This window comes from Manacus candei, unplaced genomic scaffold (genome assembly GCF_025592945.1).
Source record: "Manacus candei isolate 608988 ecotype Guabito, Panama unplaced genomic scaffold, ASM2559294v1 h1tg000003l, whole genome shotgun sequence".
Classification (NCBI taxonomy): domain Eukaryota; kingdom Metazoa; phylum Chordata; class Aves; order Passeriformes; family Pipridae; genus Manacus; species Manacus candei.
In genome coordinates this window covers 3,397,674-3,421,284 of record NW_026138051.1, presented here as the reverse complement: position 1 = coordinate 3,421,284, position 23,611 = coordinate 3,397,674, and the positions used below count along the sequence as shown (strand labels likewise).

Below are 23,611 nucleotides of genomic sequence, written 5' to 3'. Positions count from 1 at the left end.
CAGCATTGACCACTGAACATCAGTTAACAAAATTATATCACCACAAAGGGTAAAAATAACTTATTTTCTAAAAAAATATGACCTTACTAGAAGAAATTAAAGAGTTTACAGACAACTAAAGCAAAATACGTTGCCATGTATATTAGTTTACTGCAAAAAGGAAAGGAACAATTCTCCACAGTACTGTGTTAATAGAATAACATAATGCACTTAATTGAAACAAGAAGATTTACACTGAACATTAACATAAGCTTTCCAAAGGTAGGGCTAGTAAATCACTGGACTGGAGTGGCTGGTAACTGCAGAACTTTTCCTACCAGTACTTTTAAGAACAACTTAAATAAACTGCAATCAGGAGTTATTCATACATCCACCAACTCTTGCCTGCAGATGAATGGACCAAATGGCCTTTCAAGACATATCTTAGCCTTGCCCCTTTTTTTTTTTTAATTTAAAAAAAAAAATAAATCTGTATTGGTCTTGCATGGCAAGGTTTTGGTAGTGGGGGGAATTGGCAGCAATTGCTGCTTTACTTCACTGTCCTCATTGCACTGGGTTTATCCCTATTAATCCATATTCTGCTCCCTCAGGAAAGCTCCTTTATTTTCACACAGCACAGCAGCTCACAGGTAGATGGGGAAGGTCTGTCTTCACAGCCCGAGGACAGGAGAGGGCACTGTAGGATGCTGCAACTACAGAGCTTAGGGACAAAGAGTTGGGAAAACTCAGGGAAACAAAAACAGACTATTGCTTCCTGTCAGACACAAGACTACAGCCCATTTTAAAAGTGAATAGCTTGTACCAAAAGGTACTGAACAAAGTAAGACTTTTCACTTCTTCAGCATTCCACTGCAGAGTTTACAAGAAGTAGTTTGTTTGCAGCCCATCTTTTGGTGCTTTGAGCACTCGCTTTGTGACCTTGGGCTGCACAGTTGTTATACAGGGATGTTACTGTAATATTTTTCTCAGCTAGTACTGTTCCTCTTATTATTGCTGTTGGCTGCTTTTATGGCTGGGTTTAGGGACAAATATCATGCCAAGGGAAAGAAAATACAGTGATAGGTGATTTTCCACATTGACTTTTACCATGGAAAGGATTATCTTCAGCAATTAATTTTTTCTTCCAATAATGCATGGGTGTCCCAACGAGACCAGAAAAGTAGGTCGACTCATTATCCCAGCTGCACTGACTCAGCAGCACTCGAGCCATTTTCCTAGAACTAAACCAGGCTCTGCACAGAGAAACACATACAAATTAGGGTAGAAATATCAACATTGCATAGGTCAGCAAAACCATATGGTGTTTAGATAAAACACATGCATATTCAGAAATGACTGGGATCTTCGAGCTGCATGTGAAAACTGAGAGCACGGCTTAGCTTTGCAGTCCTTGTTTCCCCTTCCATATCCTAAACTCAGACCTCATGAACAGCTCTGTGTTGACAGCTCTGGATAGCAAAGTGTTCCAGCTGCAGGCAAAGGCAACTAGAGCTTCATTGTGTTGTTGTGCCAGATTTGGAAATGCCACTGGTCTGGATCAGAAGGTATTCCAGTCTCCCTCATTAACCCACCAGTTCTTCAGCTGAAGCTGACAACAAGGTACTGCAGTGGAGGCTTTTGAGGCACTGTAAAATGGAATAATTCAAATTGCCTTCAGCTGGATTTCACACCAGATGTGAGCAATGGTCCAAAGGAAGGGGTGTGGTGTTAATAGGTAACAATGTGGTTCTGGTTGGAAGTCAAGGTTTACCATGATGTGGTTGCAGAGCTCTGGCATCACGTCTGTCAGAGCACTGGAATAAATTTTGGGAAATATGTGGCCCACTCCTCAGTGTTGAACTAGGAGTTACCCAAGAGTTATCCAAAGAAGCTTAGAGAGTCATGACCTAAATCCCTTAAATTCCTCTGAAAACCACACCTGAATTCCCAAAGGAATCTAATACTACCAAGCTACAGAAGAGGTAGCTACTGAGACTGAGGGAAAGTATGATGTGGTGTCTGAAATGTGGAGGTGCTCCACTCTTTGCTCTGAAATTCCAGATGCAATTTCACTGTCTCAAATAAAAAAGAATGAGAAGCTGTAACTTTTCATTACTACATAACCACATCATCCCTCAGAGCTATTAAAAGAGGCATTGTGTACTTCTACCACTTTGCATTTCCATTTGTTATTGTTTTACTTCTCCATCTCAGTGCCTTGTAAGTCCAGTGACTCACACTGAGTTTTCAGTGTGGATGAGCACAATACTGTAAAATTGTTTTGAAGACCGAGGAGCATTTTTTCCTTGCACAATTACCATTAACCACTGAATGCAAGAGATAAGAGAATAGTTATTAAAAGAGCCAAAATTTAACAAGCTAGCCCAGTGAGGGTAGCTGTGTTGTTCCAGTCAGTAAGACCACAACATAACATCCAGTAACCATATTGTTCATCTGAATGGTGCATGACAATGTCTCAATCACATAGAAAAAGTTCTGATTTTCTTTATCACCTCTTTCTGAAGAGACAATATCACAAACTCACTGATATCAGAAAATCCAGCACAGTTTATATTTCCCTTTGATGTACATTGCTTAGCACAGAGAAACTAATAATGTATAGTGACATACAGCAATGTGGGGAACATCTGCTGACCACACAGCATCATCCTGGGCATGCAAAGCAGCAGGACTCAGTTCCCCCACTCCCACCTCGTGGGTCCCAAGGCAAAACAGCAAAAACAAGGAAGCAGCTTGCAGAGTTTTCAATAGGTATTAGCTGACTTGCCTTGAGCAGCATAAAACCTCTTAATCATCCCTGCACCTTTGAATCTTTGAACTACGAGCACCTGAGAAAAAGAGTGGGGTCCCAGCAGCTGAGATCTATGTCTATACACCAGACCAGGATTTTCCTGTAGGTTGAAGAAGTCTGTCAGACCCTGAGATGTGGCTTATAGGAACTAACTGGGAGGAGAGTTTGATCAGCTGGTGACCTTGAGAAGCTGCAGTCACAGGCTGACAGGAATCTCATGCTGAAACAAAGACAAATGCAGTGTCCTGTGCAGGGGAGGGAAAAATCCATCAATCCAGGCTGGGGGCCAAACAGCTGTTGAGCAGTTCTGCAAAATCATAGAATCACAGAATGTCTGGGGTTGGGAGGGACCTAAAAGTTCATCTAAGTCCAACCTCTCCCCACACCACAGGCAGGGACACCTTCCACTAGACCAGGTTGCTCAAAGCCCCACCCAATCTTGGACACTTCCAGGGTTGGGAAGTCCACAACCTTCCTGGGCAACCTGTTCCAGTGCCTCACCACCTTATAGTAAAAAAGCCCAAGGCTTTTGTTTAAACCTAGCAGTTTCCTTTTTCCTCAAATCCAAAATTTGGAATCCAACACAGCAGGAGTTTATGGTGAAAGAGATGAAGAAACTTGAATGATTTTGTGACTGGCAAGAAAAATAAGAGTAAGAATAAGCGGTCAGAGCCCATAAAGCAGCTCCTTGTCTGAGCCAGGAACACCAAATCAAACAGCAGGACCAGCTCAGGATGTGTCCCCCAGGCAGTTCCACCAGCAAAGGAAGCAAATGCACACAGCAGTTGTTGCTTCTCTTTGGCCCCACCATGCTGAGTATCTGAGTGAACAGTTAATCTGAGATGGAACAAGCTCCCAGTCAAACAGACAAAAAGTCCACCTCGGGTCAGCCTGCCTGTAGTAACCCTGCTCTTCCCATCTGCTTAGGAAAGGAAGTGCTCAACTCTGGGAAAGGCAAAACAAACTGCAGCTCTCCGAAGTTCAGCAGCATCATAAAACTGCAAAAAGTGTAATTCATGGCTGGTGCCCTGCATTGATGTGCCAGTCCCACAGTGCATTTATGTATCCTATTAACCAAGTCTTAGATGTTATTTATCAGGAATATGTGAGTATGAAATATTCATATTTAACCTGAAAACATTTAAAATATGCAAATAAAGCATGCAAGCATATATTCCATTTAGAATTGCAATTTTATGCTGATTTGCATAATTCATTGAGAGAGGAAAAAAAAATAGTTTATTACAAAGCTCCACGATTAATTTCCAGCCTCAGGGTTGCTAAGGATATCCAGACCAGGTATGTGACCATTCAGAGCATGAAGTGAATGTTTAAGATTATTTCATTTAAACTGGAGGGACTAAATGCTATCTTCTGGAATCCTTCAGCATTTAGACATGTATTTAATTGGCATTTAAATGCACCCATGTAAATTTTTTTTATATCTTTTCATGTTTTAAAAAAAAGCATTCATACCAATTTCAAAAAAAAAAAATTATAACTCTTAGTACCATTTTTCACAATGAAAACTCTGCCTGCAAGGCATCTCCACTACAGGCCAAACATCAGGCATTCTGTTTGCCACGGCTCTTCCCGGGTTCCATTTGGTGGTGCTCACGTTTATGGTGAATTCCAGACACCCACAAACTGTCAGACAGCTGTAGTGCTGCCATTCCAGTGTCATCAGGAGCTTCAAAGTACTTTAATGTGTAGGAACCATGACTCAAAGCACAGATGCTGACAGTGTCAAACTCACAGTCACACATAACATTTGCCTTCTGTTGTCATAAGCATATCAGCTCAGGAACAAAGCTATATTTTGGTGCAGGCAGTAGACCACAAATACATTTGGAAAACCATTTCCAGCAGAACCAGTATGTTCTGCCACCTGCACACCTACAATGTGTTATCTAAATTTGAACTGATGCTTCAACAACTCATTTATACAAAATTATGTTGGCAAATAAATCCTCTAAGGTTGAGTATCCATGTGTCTGCTTTAGGTTTCTCACATTTTAACAGACATGGTCCAGTACTGCTGGAAGAAAGACCAAAGAAAAAGACACAGTGTCTAAAAGTCAAATAAATGCTTTTCCCAGAATGTATCCAGTCCTCTATCTCAATATTCAGTATCCACATGGAAAAAAATGTTTTGGCTTTATTCTGGTGACTCAGAATAAAAGTAGGTTGGGTGTTTTAAGGTTCATAAAGGTAAAAAAAAAAAAAAAACCCACACCACAACCACAGCCAACCTATGTAAATGCACCATTTGTTACCTGGAAGTGCATGACTTTATCTCTTTGCAAATTGAAACTATTATGCTGACAAATACAACACAGTAGGGATCAGGCACCACTTGGAGCTTAACATTTTTGAAGCCCATATCTATCATTAAAAAAATCCACGCTCCTAAATACAGTTGAACAGATGGATCCTGATCAGAGACTGGGAGAGGCTGAATGCAGCAAGCACTGAAGATTGATACCTCCTTACAAAGCAGCAATCTGGGCACAGCAAACAGCAGGTTGCTACAGACATTTGGCATATTTATTGAAGCATTAAGGGAGTTCCACAATTCCATTAACATATATACAGGACTATGTAAAAAACATAGTATATTAGGCTTCCCACACACACAGAAATCTTGAATTATAATGACTAGCCTACACATAATAAAACTGCTTAATGTGGGATAATCCATTGTCAGCATTGCTTCAACAGTGCTTCTATTTTCAAAATGCCAATGATATTTACAGCTCAGAATGCCTGGCCCAGTCTTGTTCCCAATAGCAAAATCAATTACAAAAGTCCCATAAAGTTGGAGAGAAGCAAAATCAGACACTGTTGTATCTGTTAAAGCAAAGGTACAGAACTTGGACATAAATATTTCCAGTTTAATTGCCCCTCTGCAGCACAAATAGCTGAGAGGCAAAACATCTCTGCTGCTTCTTTAGAAACTCTAATGTTTAGCATGAAAACACATTGTTGAAGAAAGTCTTGAGGTAAAGTTGAAAAATCAAGTAATAGTTATCAGCAGACAACCAGAAAAACTTGTATTCACCATGACGTGCATCAGAAAAGACAGATTACACCCCTTCAGCCCACACCTGAGGACACATTTTTCTTTCTAACTCCAATGGAGTTTAAAAGAACTTCTCTCACCAATTGAGAAGCTGCTCTGTGGGGTTTTTCTTTTCCTGAGCAGATATCTTAATATCATTCTTGACTGTTTCTCTGCTATTCATGTATCATTTAACCTCATCAGCTTTTAGCTCTGAACTAATGGTTTTGGTCACAACCCGATCTTGACACGACCTTTCTTCTTTATTCTGAAATAATCTGATGTTCTAATTTGCAAACAGAAGAGAAGTTTGCTCAAGTCTTGCTTTCTTTGCTGTGACTGTTTTAATCTTGTTTGCTGTTGTACGTGCTGTACTAAAATACCTGCCATGAGTCATATTCTTCTCTTTCTTTGGGAGGAGTACATTATACACTAATCTCAAGTTTGAGAGGCAAAAAACCCAAATATTGAAATATCAATGTAAGTTTTGAGAATCACTTGGATTCAGTGACTGCCTCCTATGCTATAACACTGCAAACTTTTACTAATCATTTATATATTCAGCCAAAGTTTTAGCAGCATAAACGTGTGTCATCACCTAAGAAGCCTGCAGAATTCACAGTCAATAAACCAGCTATCTCTTGAGCAAAGTAATCTGTGTTAGAGTCCTTCTGTGGCACCTCTGAGGTTGACTTTCTTGGTAAAAATGCAGATCACATTCCCTTGAGATACTCATCTTTTCCCAAGATGCACTTGGATGACAGAACAACAAGCTCAGTGCAAAGAAATGCCACTGGGGTTGACAAGCAAATTCCATCAGTATGCAGTGTTTGCACAGTACAGTTTAGTAATAGCAGTTCACACAGTCCGTTGCTCTGGAACAGAATTATAATTAAGCCCTAAATCTTCAGCATTCAGATTAATTCTTATCACAGAGGTCTTATGCATTTCTGAAAATACGCCTGTCACTAAAGAAAACAGCAAACAACAGTTAACCAGCTTGGAGGATGTTGTTGTCTGTAAGATCCCCAGGTACAATATGTCTAGGACATGAATAGCTAGTATTTTCCTCATTAATTATAAGGTTTACAAATCTTATCAGAACGTTAATGTTTTCCTGAAGTAACATTTCCCTGCTCTGACACATGAAAACAATACTGTTGAAAGCATGGTAAGTACCAGCTGTAAGGACTTGGGAGGTCTCAGTTCAGTTTAGCAACATCCTCTGTGTTTTATGAAAAAGTATTTTCTAACCATTTGCAAATGCACAGCAAATATAATCTAACTCCAAGAGCTGTACATACCTATGAGCTTCTGAGGAATGCCTCAGTAAAGAAAACCTGGGGACAAAATGCCAGAGAGACCCTTTTGAGGTTGCCAAGTTCAAGAAAGACTGTGCCTTTCTCACACAGACCTGAAAGACCTCTATAGGATATAATCTAGCTCAGAAAGACACCATTATATATAAAATATATATATTTTTATCTATATATATATATATATAGATAAAATATATTTTTTTCCTGGTCTGTGTAGCCCTGCCAGGGGACTACCTGGAAGAATTCTTCCCAAGTAATCACAGGCAAGGGTAGCTGTATGGGCTTAACATAGAAAAAGATACAAAACTAATCTTTCTCCTCAGATTTCTTTTTTCCCCTTAGTGTATGGGAAACAACCTTCTGTCTCTCCTTCAGGTGGGTAAAATAATTAACATTTTTTAAAAACTACACAGCAGGGGGGGTGGAAATCACCATATAAATCATAACCCTTGACTGGACTCATTCTTTCTCCAATCCCATTACATTAGCTCAGAAAAACAGTCCTGTGCTGCTTTACTACCCACGATGCATCATACCAATAACTCTGACATACAGCAATTGATTTAAATTTTTTTCAGCAACATATGCAGATCTTCATAAATATGTGGGCACACTTTCCATAAAACATGCATTTTACATTGACTTGCTATGCAGCAAGTGTAAGACCTGGTATTTGAAAGGAAAGAAACATTTTGGCAGCCCTCTTACTGACCTAACATGGATGCAACCATCAACTGTTATATTAAGAAACAATATCATAGAATGGTTTGGGTTGGAAAGGACCTTTAAAGACTGTTTAGTCCCAATCCTTCTGCCACAGACAGGAACTTCTTTCCCTAGCCCAGGTTGCTCAGAGCCCCTTTCAACCTGATTTGAACACTTGAAATGATGGGGCATCTGCAGTTTCTCTGAGCAACTCGTGCCCATGTCTCCCCACACTAATCATAAAAAAATTTCATCCCTATATCCAAATCAATCTACCCTCTTTCACCCCGTTTTCCTGTCAGGCCCTGCTAAAATGCCTCTCAGTCTTTCTTATAAGCCCCTTTTATGTACTAAAAGGTCACAAGAGGGTCTCCCCAGAGCCTTCTCTTCTCCAGACTGAACAGGAAAAACTGCATGTCAAAGGGGATTATGTTTACTCTGAGGTCCAGTTTATACAGAATTATTGGTACTAGTTGAAAAATTGCTAACTAGGGAATAAAATAGGAAAAGGTCACAGGTATAATCAGTAGTGAGACAGCAGATGCAGCAACCAGAAAAATCTGGTGAGCAGGGTCTTTTCTGTAACACCTGACAATAACAAGGAATTTTAACTACAGAGGTAGCTGTTGAACAAGCAATGCAGCAGGACACTAATCAGCAGATCCTTGAATCCCACAGGTTCCTGTTTTTCTGGTCCAGGTGATGGTGAAAAGGAAAGTCCTCTTGCATTCACACAGAATGCAAGGGAAAGGCTAAGGATGTCAAAGTGAACAGGAACTTGGAGGACAGTCGTGAAATAACAATAAATTGCACCACTAAAAAACTCACAGAGAAAGTAATACCACAACAAAAACTATTTTCATTTCAGGAAGGCAGTTCTCAGTAAATGAGAACTGGAAGCAAGCTGTCCAGGATGCTGGCAGCTATTTAAAGAAAGATTTTTAAAGGCCAAGTACAAACAATTCCATTACAGAGTGAGAGATAGCCTTGGCTATGTGGTAAGCTCTTCTCTCTGATCCTAATACAAGGAAACATCCTAGAGATGAAAATAAGATCAGATTACTAAAGACAAATAGACAGCTATTTTCTGTTTCCCCATATGGACTTGTAGGGGAAAATCTAATCAATAAAATGAAATAAAATTACAAGAAAAATTAATTCAAACCCATTGTGCCCCATGTATCCGAAAGTGTGATGGCAACTGCTTCAGTCCTGCGCTCAAAAGTGACCAAAGGGGGTACAAGACTGAAGACCCTGCCCATGAGCCTCTTAATTAAAACTGAGTCAAAATATCCCTTTTTCATTTTGTTTTGATCAGCGTTTTTAGAAAAGCAGCATAAAAAAAATAATATAAGAATGGTGACTTGTGAGGTTTTCTTCATAATCAGTACAAAAGGCATTACTTCAGAGCATCTACTGAGATCAAAGTCCAGATCTCCCCCTTTACAGATCCCCCACTAACCCCCCCCAGTCGTACATCCAGCTAAGGATGTGCTGGGATCTCTCGTGCTGTAGTTTCATCCAATATATGAGAACACACACACACACCGCTCTGTTTGCCTGTGACACGAGGCAGGTATTTCCCAGGGAGGTCAAAGGGAGTCGCTCAGTTCAGGTCTCCTGCATGTGATGATTTCCAGGCTGTGATGTCTGGAGTCAGGCACTCATCACACACCAGCAGTGCCACCGTGTGGTGCAGAGCTCAGCTGGCTGGCACTGCCCTGCTGTCACAACACTTCCCTTCAGGACAGATTAGCAACAGGCAAAATTATGTTAAAACCGAGTGTTTTCTTTTTAAAATCAACTGAGTACACCTCCAGCATTTCAAACTTTGCATTGCTGCAGGGGAGTTAAAATGAAATGACAGTGCAGTGATTCACCATCAAAGCAGTGTAAGAGTTAAAAACATTTGTTCTTTGACTGCCTGAATTCACAACACCAGCCACAGCTTTTTAAATAATTTTTTTTAGGCAGTCGCTAAGGATAAAGATATCTTGGATTTTTTTCTTCTTTAAGCAAGCAAACAAGCAGGCAAGTCAAATAAAAACACCTTGTGACCATGACCCCAGCCTACCTCCAGGCACAAGGAAACATGTTTCTTGACTGACATTAGCTAATCTCCTCTGCTGCAACTAACCTCTGACAATTCCAGCCCCAGGTAGCCTGATGAACCAATTTTGGCTTCCCCCAGAGCTTTGCTTTCCAGTGACAGTGAAGGGGCTTGCTGACATTATCTCTGCTCTTGGCTAACCTCTCTGGGCAACCCCTGTAAACTGTTTTAACTCTTTCTCACAGACTGATAATGTGTGTTTTATATTTTCTAGACTTTTTTAAAGCATGGGAAATCAAGCTGCTACAAGTGGATTATTGGATTAAACCAAAAGAAGTTAAATATAATATGTTTGAAATTGTACCTCTTTACTTTTAGCTCTGAGTTTCTAGGTTTGATTTATATTTCAGCATTAACATGTATGAACTAGGCACTGACAAGTTAAACAACCTGTTTTGGCCAGAAAAACTTACATCTGTGTCCTCATTATGCAAATAATTTCACATTTCATCTAACTGATTTGATGTCTTCGAGTAGGTGAAGGAAAATGAACGGCACTGGAAGCAACCAAGGGAAATTTTTGCAAACCATTACTTTCAGTGACTTCCTACCATTGCTCACATCCCAGCCCTGATATTCAGCCTGTCCTCCTGCTATCAGATCTCCTGAGCTGCCAGGCACCTCTTATCATCAGCCAGCAGGAACTAAACTCCGGCCTCAATAAACTGGCAGTTCTATTTGCAGCCAGATTTTAAAAAGAAGCAACTCGAAGTCCCATAATTCATGGAAACAGATGGGTTTCTCCTCCTAAATCAAGATGCACAAAACTGCTGTTCATAAAGAATGCATTAAACTCACAGCTTTTTGTTTGCCAGTGCAGGAGTGTGTATGGTAATATGTTCTATCTATGAAAGTTATAACAGAAAAATAATGATTACAATCTTTAAATAAAAGTATTTGTGCAATTCCATTTCTGTTGGTTCTTTCATTTTGAAGGATTCTCTCTTTAAACTGGTTTACTATTATTATTATTCAGTCAAATAACGTATGTTACATTTGTATAGCACACAGAGGTCTTCATGAGACTACAAAGCTTTCAGCTTAAAGACCCAGCCTAGCTTTCATACGTACATTGTATCCAAAAGGAAAATGTTTTGGCTTGGGGAGTCAGTTCATAAAAATGCTTTTAAATAATATACAACAAATCTGATAATTTCATATACAGGGCCCTGATTATTTTATTGCACAAGAAAATGTACTTAGAGAATTACTTTCACCAGCCATCCTCCACCAAAACTGAGTAGACCAATTCCCATTTAATTGTCACAAATATAAACCAGCCATATGAATATAAGCTGGTCTCCAAAGAGTGTTATTTTACATACAGAATATCAAAGCAATAACACCACCTCACTACTTTATGTGGACTTTCTGAAGTTGAAACGCTGCTAACAGGTTTAATTTTAATTTTTATTTAAATGCTTGACACCTAATGCCTTGGAATACGAAATATTTGCTTTGCTGCCTCTAGTTCCAATGTTTAGTAATCTCAGCACTAGCAAAACCAGGCAACATTTCAGTGAATATCTCTGAAACAGATTTCATTACTTTTTTGTTCAACTAAGGAGTATATTTGTCAACTTCCAAAAACACATAGACAAAATGTTACAGTCACCATGTGAGTAAACCTGGCAATAAAAGGTTGCATTATTTTTCTCTCTGTTGAATGCTAAAGAAACTTCCTCACCTGACCATCCACAAGACTCTGTTGGTCACACTCACACCATCCCAGAGTGTCACTGCTGGGGCCAAAGCCCTTTCAGAGCAGCAGCTCCAGTGACCCCACAGGTCCCTGCTGGCTCCTGCACGCCCCACACTCACACTTACACCAGAGTTCCTTACCAGCTCAGCCCCAGGTGTCCCAGAGCAGCCTCAGACTTCTGGAACCTTTAGGGAATTTTGTAGTAGTGCAACAACACAAATGCAGGAGAAACCATGAACAAAGCAATCCCTTGGGCTTTTATACCCTCACAGTCTCTCTGCCCTGCTAGTCTGGGCTCTTCCTGATGAGCAGCAGCTCCTGCATTATCTCTGAGTGTCTCCTCACCTGGGTGGCTCCACAGGTGCCCTTTGTTATCCAAAGGGTCTGCAGTTCCCAGCCCCTTTCCTGGGGCTCTGGCCATTTCCCCCACCCAGAGCTCGACCAGCAGCTCCCCCTGCAGCTGCACCCCGAGCTCCCTGCACCAGGTGTGCTCCTCAACAGTGCTACCCAAAGAGACATTCTCCTCTTTTCCCATTTCCACCCTGACAATCAGTTGGCTTGCCAGTCTCGAGGAACTGCAAAATGTGAAATTGTTGCTTTGATTTTACAGTAAATCTTTTATCTGATCTATCTGTGACTGTCAGGTCAACTGCCTGTGAGATTGACTGGCAGTCCTCAAGCAGAGATAGTGATCTTCTGTAAATCTACCACATTAATCCACAGGTGTGGAGGACTTTGTCATGGCAACTCAGCCCCACACAGCCACTCTCATTCCTCCACCAACAAGATGGGAGAGAGAACTGGAAGGTTAAAAGGAGGAAAACCTGTGGGTTGAGACAAAGACAGTTTAATGAGTAAAGCAAAAGCCATTTACACAAGCAAAGCAAAACAAGCAATTCATTCACCACTTGCCATGGGCAGGAAGGTGTTCAGCCATCCCCAAAGCAGCAGGGCTACATCACAGGTACCAGTGGCTTGGGAAGACAAACACCATCACTCCAAAACTGATTCTGGTCACCTACAAAAATTACTCCAGTTGCCAGTGCTGCAGGTCCCCAATGGCCTTTTCTGGGTGGAGGGTTGGTGCTGGTTTCCAGAGTACACGAAATAATACTTCAAATGCTGGAGTCCAGGCAAATAAACCTTGAAATACATAAAGTATATCTACCTGTCTACCAATGGTTTGAGCTTTCTTGTTTTGTGAAGTATTTTATACGACTTAAATTTATTGCGCAAACAAACTGTGCACAGCAATAAATTCTTGTATGAAACAGTTGGTACTTGGCATGAAGTGAAACATGTCCCAGTGCTGCAGAGCAAGATATGCAATCATGGCTGAGGAGGAAAACACAATGGTTTTTTTAGAAGTCACATCTGAAATTAGCCATAAAATAATTCCATCATACTAGAAAGCTGCTATGGGTTTGATCTGAGCACAGCTCTGGCATTTTAGTGAAGCCATAATTTCTGTAATTTACATGGGAACTTACTAGGAATCCTTAGAAAAAATCTGAACTAGGACATAAAAATATCAGAGTTCAAGCAACAGTTGCAGAGAAGGTGGTGGAGAACCTTCTAGAGAAATAAGATATTAGTCTGCAAAGCACTGGGACACTCACATTAAAATTCTTCAGTGATAGCAGAGGGTATGCAATGCTTGCAGGAGGCACCCAACTTCCAGTGGAGAATACCTAATATATAAAAAAAAGCCTAAGAACAGTATATCTGCTTCTGCAACAGAAATCATTCTAGTGAAATAGTATGATTGCTAACAGCTCATTTTAAATACAGAATAAATAAATAAAGAAAAAAATAATAGGGCATATTTTATCAGGTGTCTCATCTTCTAGAAATAAGGATAAGAAGATCTGGAAAAAAATGAGGGATTTAATACTATTCTAAAAAAAATACCTGGAAAGGTATACCAATAACATTTTTTCAAAGTATATAAGTTTTGTAAAACATATGTGAAAAATACTGTTTTGTTTCACAAGACATTATTCCACCTCAGCTGAAACTCTACTGTTCTAATCTTGCACCAGAACCAAACAAAAAATGTTGTTGTTCTAGTATACGTATCTGAGGATTTTGAAATAAATAAATTAAAGTTACTATGGCAAAACAAGCAGCTAAATTAGACAAACTGGTACATTTCCCTTCATAGACATATTGTCCAAAATATGTAAGTCCAGATAAATTTTGCCTTTTATTTTTTCAGTTTACATTTATTTCAAAAGTATGCTTTCTCATTTTCACCCCAGTTATCTTTTTCAGTAAATCTAAGAGCTCTGCTTCAAGACACATGAGTGAAACACAAAAGTTCCTGTCTTCTTGCAATTTTAACCACTACTCACACTTCCAAAAGCATGGGCACCCTAAATACAGCATTATCTTTGAGGGGGTGAGAGGAATTAAACCAAAATTTTGCAATCAGCTTATCTTTCTATGCATAAAAGCTCAGTTCCCTTAACCAAGCTCACAGAACTCCGAGTACCAGCTTTAATTTTGCTGTATGTAGGCAAATCCCATAACAGGTAGGAAAAGCAGCAATATGGAATAAGACTTGAAGACAAACTCAAACACACACAACCCTATGAATATACACAACAGACAATCTATGAAATCATAACACTGATGGTTTAATTAGAATAATATTATAGAGCATTATGTTATTCTGTTTCATCCCTCCAACAAAAGCTGTTGTCTGATGGATTTTCAAGTCATGAAAATCCCCTGAAAGATCAAGAGATCTGAAATATGGCAGCCCTGCTATGTCAATTTAGGTAACAAATAAACCCAGTTCTATTACAGGGTCATATACTGGCAATTTGTTTTCCCATTCCTAAGGGCTTTTATTCTCATTCTTCACAAAGATACACACACTTTTAAAGATCACTACCTTCAAAGGCATATTTGTAAATACAAAATAGAAATTTTAAATTGAAAAATACCTGTGCCTTGCCACAGTTGAAGTGAGGATCACACTCCATGTTACCTCACTGGGGTCTAGGTACAGGACAACAAGGTTTAAGAGATGCTCTGAGTTACTAAACAGGGAACAGGCAGAGAGACTGAGTTTACTCTAAACTTAATTTTATTTTCTGAAAGCAAGAAAAGCATAAAATTGCACAGCAATATGATGCAGAGGGCTTATCATAAACTACACACTACCTTGCAAAGTTCCCCACAGAGTCACAAACCTCAAGTGTTTCAAAACCAGCTACGGCTGCATCAGGTAAAACAGTCACTGGGAGGGGCATGTTTGTCCTCCTGACACTGGGAAGACTGTGCAGATACTTCCACAACTCTCTGTAAAATGTCTCTGCACAAAGGAGAAGACAAATGTATACAGAAAAATACTTCTAGGAAGATCCAGACTTCTTCCTGAGCATGTCATGTGTTTTTAATAAAATGCCAAGTTTAATCCTAGCGGCTGTTAATCAGAGCCTTCTTCAATGTAATTTAAATATATTTCCTAATTTAAAGTTTGGTACTACATGACTTTTTAGACTAAAAACCCCTGTTCGTCTTGGTATGAAATATTCATCATGTGTTAATACTATTAACAGCAAATTTCAAGGCTTCCTTGAAATATTACTAAACTTGGGAAATATGCAGACTCTGACAGAAAGAGGCAGTTTCCCTTTGTAACCTGGGAAAGAACCAGGTGAGAAAGAGGCTACACTTAATAGTCCTGGCAAAAACAGAAGTCAAGAGACAGCACAGCCAAGATCCCCCAAAGTCTGGTTTAGCCTCTCATAAGCGCACGTGGAACAGCAGAGAAGTGACAAGGATGCTTCAGGGAACAAACCTTTCCCCAGACAGATGTGAAATCTTGTGCCTTCCAGTCAACTGAGCAAGCAACACTCACTGAAATATTTGCCTATAGATTAGCAACTTCCATTAAAACACATAAAATCCAACTGCTGTGACAGCACCCCCGTTTCAGAGCTCTCACAAGGACTGGAACGCGCTCCATGCACCTCACACTGCACTGAAAACTGAAGCAACAGTGCTGCTGAAAAAATCAGAGGGGATGGTTTGTTGTTGTTGTTGTTGATGTCGTTGTTGTTTTGGGTTTTTTCTCACAGCACCAAAGCAAGACAAGCTCCACTTATAACCTGACACAGTAGGAGTAATTGAAGAAGATTATGGGATTCCAGAGGTTACGCTGAAGTCAGGAATCAGTCAAGTCTATTTTCCTGTAGCAGTGCAAGAAGGTTACTTGAAATAACAGACACAAGGTATTATAAAAAAAAAAAAATCCCCCGAACACTAAAATAAGCTGAACAGTCATGGCTCAGAATGCAAAAGTCTGCCAACTACATGGCAATCTCACTTATTTTTTGAACAGAAAATCAGTCATTTGCACACACTATTCAGAGAGGCAGGTGAGGGAGTTTAGCATAATGACAGCCAGAGGTCTGATGGTTTTGTATCTGTATCTGTGAGCATCTCCATTCTGTTTCTGATATAGCTGAAATTGTTAAAATGTTATACCTGCTATTCCCGTTAACACAAAGCTAACCTACACATAGCTAACCTAAGTCATACTGTACTTATTTAATGACTTGTAATGTTATGCTTTTGTCCTAGACTAGAGAGCATGTGTTATTGCGGGACATGTTGGAGCAAGGAATAGTATTATAAGGTTTGATTTTGTTCACTCAGGGGACTTCCTAAAATGCTAAATGAGATTAAGAACACGTGGTTCAGAAACAGCTCTCTAGTTGCATTGCTTTAGCCTTGGATAACGTGTTGCCTTCGCTCACTTTTAACCTAGTGTGCAACCTTCAAGTAAGACCAAAATCAAATAACTAACTAATCTTTAGAAGGCTTTTGAACATTGTATTTTTGTATTTTGGAATATGTGTGTCTCTAGGCTTTCTGGGATCAGCATATGTCCTTGAAACAGGTAAGTTTAATACTGCAATAAATAGTGTACCTTAGGCTATTTCTTTTGTAGTTGCTACTTGGATCTTATAAAATATTATACAAAATAATTGCATCTGTAACACGTAGCATTTGGTTGTGCTCAATTTCTTTTTTGTTTGCATTTGTTGACTACTTGAAGTATTGAGTTTTATTAGTATAAATGCTTTGGAACGTGATTGTTCAGCTTACACAGGCAACAGTTTGCCAAAGCAAAGCTTAAATTTACAAATGTAAACATTATATATACAGGAAGCATTGCTGTATATATAATTGGCTTAAAAAAACAATGTACATTGTTTGACTGATGACAATGAGGCAAGAAACCTACATTTTCCAAGGTCATTGGCAACATATGGAGCTTCATACTGATGTTTTTATAGTAAATGCAACTATTACATACAGAAATAAACCTGCTTCTACATTTGTGAGAATTAAGACAGAAGCCACATTTCAAATTATTCCTGGCATGTGATTCACTCAAACTTCTCTGTTAACTGAGCCTTGAGGTGCTTTTGTTGTGATCCAGAGAAATTATTCCTATGCCCTCTACAAACACATCAGGGCTTGGAAATGTTGCTACTCCTGCTTCATCTCTGAACTCTTCTCTGACATTTCCATTCAAAGAGAAACGGTAGTAGATATTCAGGAGCACATTTACCCTTATTTTACATGAAGCCAAAACAGCACAGTTTCCCCATTAGTATGAGAACCATAGTCTTTGTACTAGTTGTGATTTTCTCTTTTTCAAGCCAGTAAAATCTGGGATTTAGAAAGTAGCCTCTTGCACTGTGCCTTGAATACAGTTAAACTGTATTGTTCCACTGATTCATTGAAGTGTCTGTATTTTATGTTCTATTCACTTTGACCCTCCACCCACATTTTAATTCTGACACAAGCATTGTATGCATTGCATAATACATCACATAGGCAAGAGGTCTTCCATTTTAAACAGCTTAATGCAGCTGCTGCTTTTACTTTACAAACCAGAGCAAACATGCAGGAAAATGCTATATTGGTCCTTTAATTTCTAGTCAGCTAATATTAACTTTAGTTAAGGGGCAGTATCCCATTGTTTAGTTTAGAGGACAGTATTCCAGAGCAGTTTCTCTCTGTACTAGAGTGGGAGTTTAAGTTCAGAAGGCTGCTGGCACAGACACTGCAAATTTCTTTTTGTCAAGAAATGTTTCCAACAACAGATAACACCTCTGAAATATTTTGGCATCAGTTGAACATATTCCAATAGCCTTTCTTTTTTTTTATTGTGTCCCAAGCAGCTCTAGTTCTAAATGAACTAATCGGTTTATTTCATGGTGCAACTAATTTAACAAATTGCTTTAATTTTTTTATTCAAAAAATTTTTTCAGCACCATGCAGCAAAAATGCAAGACAGGTTCCTCTGGACAGGTTCTGCTCTTGTCTTCTTCAGTAATTAATGCAAATGTTACTGAGAACAAAATGTCCCCATCAGTTGGAAGTCTCATAAGAGTAATGTCATTCATACATAGGAAGAATTTTGAAATGTGTCTTCCTCCCATCAAACTGAAACTGAGTGTAGTGTTCTGCTATTATGAGATTAGTAATTAACATAAAAATAAGTTACAATACAGGATGTGAGTTGTGAGCCTTAATTTATTCCTCCTCAGCCCATAGCTGGAACAAACTCTGTGAAATATCCTGTATTAATTTATTGCTACTGTTTAAGCACAAGGTGAGTTACAGCTGAACATTACCAGAAAATTACTGATCTGATCTTGGATACTGTGTAAGTTCCAATCACTCATGCTGGGTAATGATGAAAGAGGATGAAACAAGCCCACAGAGTTCATGACATTTTTCAGAATTAAGGAGACTGTCCTGTTTTGGTTTGGTTTTTTAAAAAGAAGAGATTGGTTTGTCTTGGCAAAAGACATAGTCATTCTTTAAGGGCAGAGGAGAATGGAGGAGAATTTAGGGAAAAATGTTGGCCCAGAGGTTGATGAGTGTGAACTGCCTAGAAATTAGAAGTCTGCACATCAGAATGGTGAGAGACACTGCAGGGCAGCGGGTTTGGGAGGAAGAAACTACTTGTTTTTAAGGGAAGGCTTTCTAAAAGTGTTGTTGCCCGTGACTGGCTATGATACAGCAAAATATTATTGATCTGTAATACAGCATCACCATTTGAAATCCTAGCAGTGTTTTGCAGTGAGCCTTAACACAATATTCATGGTTAGGATATTTGAAGCAGAGGTAAGTTCTGGCTGCTTTCCTCTGAACGAATTGCTGTTTCATTTTGTAGAGCTTTAACATGACTTGACCTTCTTGTACCCCTGTTAATACACTGCTTGTACTTAAAGCATAGGGAAATGTCCAAAAAGCTGGCCTGCAACTGGTACAACAAAGTAATTAAAAGTAACACCAGATGAGCTGAAATCTGTCCTGTTCATTGACCATAATGTCAGAGGTTGCTCGGTGACGAGAGCAACTGCAGCAGAAATGGTGTTTTTCCTCTCCCTTGGGAAAAGGGCAGCATGAGTAGGATGAGTGTGACAAGAATGGCTCGGGGTTATGTTGTTAATTTAACTATGCTGGGTTCTTTTGCTTGTGATAAGAAGGTCCATTTATGGAAACTTTTGCCTTTGATGGTGTCAAGTTGCCCAGGCTTCTAATTCAGCCCCCTTATGATGAACTTTATGCTGTTCTGAGAAGAGCAGCAACAGAGTGGGCCTAAAGCTTTACTGCTTTATTTAATTGGTTATTGTGAGGTCGCTTACTGGAAAAACTCAAGGCATTTTTTTTTTTCCCAAAGAAAAGCCATCTATTTCAAGATAAATATTTTTCCCCACAGTTAAGTGTAGAATAGCAGCAAGGTCACTTAGAACAGCAAGTCCAGGTGGCCCTGTCTCTCTCACTGCTAAATCTCGGGTGAAATATGTGCTGTCGGCCACTGAGATTAATGGTTCTATTTGCTGTTCAGTATATTTGAGAAACTCCTATTATTAATGTAATTTGGGAAGAATTTAAAGTTCTCAAGGCCTTTTTTTCAAAGTCTTCTCTGTATGTGTGATGGTAAGGCTCTTTTTAGCATCTTACAAAAGGCAACATAATGTGGCAAATTTATCCTGGTGTAATTGCGCTCAGAACTATCTGACTGACATATTTCTCATTCAATAATTGTTCCTTATAGCTCTATTTGCTCTCACTTTACTTGCTTTAATTAAAAAAAAATTATCTGGAGATCAGAGATGCATAAAAGTCTTGCTTTGGAATTTGTAATATATTCCCATTATCCTTGATGAGTCATGTATTATTTTCCTCATTAAGCAGAAACATGATTTTATGTCACTAGCAGTTTGAAAGCAGTGTTTGTCTTGCCTTTGGGTGTTCTCATAGAGATTGTACAACTGTAAGGTATCAGTAAAGTTTCTCATGTCTCTTTTTAATGGGACAATGTCTATATCAGTTTATACACTTTTCACTTCCAGCAGTAGTCATGTTTGCTGAAATTTTAACTGTTTAATCCTTTGGTTATGCTGGTGTAACAGGCAATTGCATTATACTCCAAAAACTGTACCTTAGACTTCTGATCAGTATAAACACAAGATAGTATTTTAGTCATTTTAGTGAATTCCTTTAAATTTGTAATAAATGCATTATTACGAGGTATGCTATAAGATTAAAATATAATTTCCACATGTGCTGACATTTTTCAGTACTCTCATGTACCAAAACAGCAGGTGACAAGGGTAGTTTGGATTTATTTTTTTTTTTACATGTAAATTGAATATAATGTATTCCTTTGTTCTTAAGTTTGTGGTTTGGCAGATTCTTTCACCAGTTCCCTCATTACTCTGGGGTGGATCCCATCAGGGCCACAGACCTGGGAGTGTCACAGCACATCCATAAATATCTCCTGGATTACAGGGACTCCACTCAGCTCTCCACCTAAAACCTCCAGCTCTGGGGTCTGGGTATCCTGAACACAACTTGTCTTGACATTAAACACTGAGGCAAGGAAGGCATTAAGTACCTCTTCCTGTCAAGTTGATATTAAATAATCAATCTTTGATCCTTTGTCTGTGCTTCACTGCTCAGATCATAGTCTGGAGCCACATTTCTTATTGCAGCTTGTGGGCAACCTTCCAAATTTTTCCTCAGTGCTGCGATATTCAAAGTAGGATTTTTTTTTTTTAATATATTACTCAGTGTAAAAAGTTAGTTTTCTTCTTCCCATTGTAAGTTAGATGCTTAAAAGTTCTTTAGTGCTATGGGAGAGTTTTGGGGAAATTAGGAATGTGGCCGTATCTGACTATGCCAGAGAGTTCCACCTTCTAAATGAGTAATCTCTTGGAATATTTACCCCAAAATCAAGAACCCACATTTTCCTGCAGCAAATTTTGAGTTGGCTTTGAGTTGGTAATTGGACTAAGGTTGAGATGGGACTATTCTGGCCCTCAACATTCTTTTTTTTTCTGTGTTTGCTCTGTCCTCATCTGAGGGTCTCAGCATTTTTGTGTTGCTCTGTGTTTGGTGTTTAGACAAAAGTCCTAATGAGGCCCTTCAAGTTCTGCTGTAAATGAAGTGTCAGAGCAACAAACACCTTTAAAAGTATGTTTTGCTTCCTTCATTCTCAACAGAGCAGGAGACAAGAAGTTACCACCTGGGTTCTGATTCATTTACTGCCTTACACTAGATTGTCATTACTGTCCATCAGAGGCAGTTTTTTCTGGGTTTGTTTGATTTCTTTTTAATATGTTGTTGTTTACAAAGAGATAAGCAGTCTGTAAATGTAAATCCATGGGTTTTTTTAGAATTCTTACCTAAACAACTAAGGCTTCTCAAATCATTGAAGGTCATTAAAATTTAATGCTGTGTAAAGTTCAGTGATCAATGTATCCATTTAGTAAACATACCTTTTTGTACAAGCTTTTAGCCCTCATCTCTTATTAGTATTCAAGTGGTAGCATTACTGAAGTATTCTAAATATATGTTTTAAATGAATCTTTTAAAAGCTTTCTCTGGCTTTTAAGTTTGTACTCTTTAAGTTAATAAAAGGTCTTCTATTATGTGATGTCATGTTTTGCAATGTTTGTTTATATAATGCTTTTCTGTCATTGTATTCTGTACTTTTTTCTTTTGATGCATTTTAAAAAAAAAGAACTGTTAAAGATGTTTCTAAAATGGAAAGCTTCCTTTTGTTTGGCCACAATATGAAGAGGATACTCACAATGAACAAGTCAGATCCTTTTATAGCTTAAGCTTTCTTAAAATTTAAGTCTGATAAAGCTAATTTTTTGCACAGCAATATTCTCATTAGTTCTGTCTGTCTCTTGTTCCAGATAGACCAATCTACCTTTATACCCCCTGTAATACCCACGGCCTTGTTAAGTCTTGCTACATAGGGAGTCTTCAGCTTTCCTCATAAAAACATTATCAGGCTTATTCCAGCCTGATGGATAGGTAGCTTGATATAGGTAGATGTTTTCTTCCACAGAGAGTCTTAGCATGATATTGGAGCTGAAAATAATGTGTAACTGTCCATTTAAATCGATCTTATCGCTTTTGCTTTTTCTTTTTCTCTTTTTTTTTTAATTTAAACTAAAATAATGTTTTTGCTTAGGATCAGCTCTTAAAAGAGATTTTATGAGCAGGTCATTCCACTTTACTGGATTCTGCAGAACTGAGGTATCTCTTCATTGCAGGCTTCCTATTAAGAGTGTATTTGTTTCAGAATTTGCTTAGTCATGGTTTTGGCACTACTAAAACAAATCCTGTTCCAGAATCCTTCTATGAACTTAAGTATTCATTACCTAGACAAGCAAAGAATTTGTTTTTCTTACTTGTCCATATATCTGGAAAGCCAGTTTTCCATGTTGTGCCTATAGCTGTGCATTGATCATTAACTGTGTTGATCTGGGTGGTGATCTCGATTTGAACCTTAATAGGAAAGATTAAATAGAAGAAATGCAACCCAAAAGATGGTTCTTGGTAGACACATAATTGCATGTGCACACACAGAGAGAAAATCACCCTCACGCCTTCAACTCCTTCTCTAAGCACATTGTGGTTCAGGACAGGAGAGCTGATGTTTTCACCCCAGGGCTGCAGGATTGGAGTGTAATTTGTTCAGAGTGGTGGGATTGGACTCACAACTGAGCACAGGGCTTTGCTATTTCATAGAACATCTCCAAGTGACTTTGTGAGTGTGGATATGTGCCTGTGTACTATATACACGTAGAGAGAGAGACAGACATAGGCAAATGTGCATAAACATTTACAAATACTTTTTTTCCCCCAAATTTATCAAATTACATATGTATTGACGCAGGAATGTATTTAGACATAATAAACATTCAGGGCTAAGTGTTCCAGCTTCTCAACGTGCCTCCAGTTCTGACCATAAGCAATGAGTAGAATTTGGCAGCCTGGTTTCAAAGTATAATCACTCAATCAATTCGACCACAATTGATATGAATGTTAAACTGAAGGTAAAAATTAGAAGCAAATTTTCAACATTTGGTCTTGAATTACTATCATTTATCTCTTGTTTTAAATGGACTTTTTCCTTTTTAATTAAAAAATTAGACTAGGTGTCATCATTTGAAAAAATCAATAGGAATGTGGGTTTTGGCACTGGGATGAAATGATTCTTTTTCCTCCACTCAGCTGTATTTCTTCTGTTTGCAATGAGTAACAAGACTTATTTTAGCCTGTCTCACAAACATACACTGCAGATGCACTTGCAGTCCTAATACCTTATAAGAAATAAGCTCTCCAGTTCTATCTAAGTTCCAATAATAGATGTATTCAGACAGCAGGCTTGGGTAGTTAATTTGGCTAATCGTGACTATCTAGACTGTCTATCAGAGAGATTAATCAGTAATTCTTCCTACACCTGAGAGCCACATGGTCAGAATTGTTTCTCAGGGCAAAAGAACATAAACAAATAATGAGGTTTGTCTTCCTTTACACGAACTTTGTACTGATGTCACAGAGGCACTGGAAAACATCT

The 23,611-nt window shown here is 38.8% G+C and overlaps 1 long non-coding RNA gene across 2 annotated transcripts in view; it reads right to left on the bottom strand.

Annotated features, from left to right (window-relative positions):
• The window catches only part of LOC127473155 (uncharacterized), a 100,153-nt gene that overhangs the window by 65,006 nt on the left and 11,536 nt on the right, over positions 1-23,611 (bottom strand). Inside the window, exon 3 of one of the 2 annotated variants that reach the window (XR_007905300.1) lies at positions 12,630-12,706. The exons of the other annotated variant lie outside the window; for it this stretch is intronic. This is a non-coding gene — a long non-coding RNA (uncharacterized LOC127473155). Of the gene's footprint in view, positions 1-12,629; positions 12,707-23,611 lie in introns of those variants that run through there. 2 annotated transcript variants of the gene reach the window in all.